Source organism: Ostrea edulis, chromosome 4 (assembly GCF_947568905.1).
Source record: "Ostrea edulis chromosome 4, xbOstEdul1.1, whole genome shotgun sequence".
In the NCBI taxonomy this organism is placed as follows: domain Eukaryota; kingdom Metazoa; phylum Mollusca; class Bivalvia; order Ostreida; family Ostreidae; genus Ostrea; species Ostrea edulis.
The window spans coordinates 21,800,423-21,800,673 of NC_079167.1; positions in this window are offsets into that span (position 1 = coordinate 21,800,423).

Consider the following 251-nt stretch of genomic DNA (forward strand, 5'->3'; position numbering starts at 1 on the left):
ATTTCCCAGGAACTACAATAGGCATGACGTCGTTATTGTTTGATCGAACAGCAAGTGAAAAATAATGCTTTCTTCTTTAGCGAGTGACGTATAGTAAAATAAACCCTTTTTGTAGAAAATGTATGTCCAGTGGAAATCCTTGCACTCGCACATTCGGAGCCCTTTAGGTATTCTGTCAACATCACACATGAAATAAGAAATTGGAGGTTTACTGGAAAAACACCGTATATGTTTGACTCATAACACAAAAC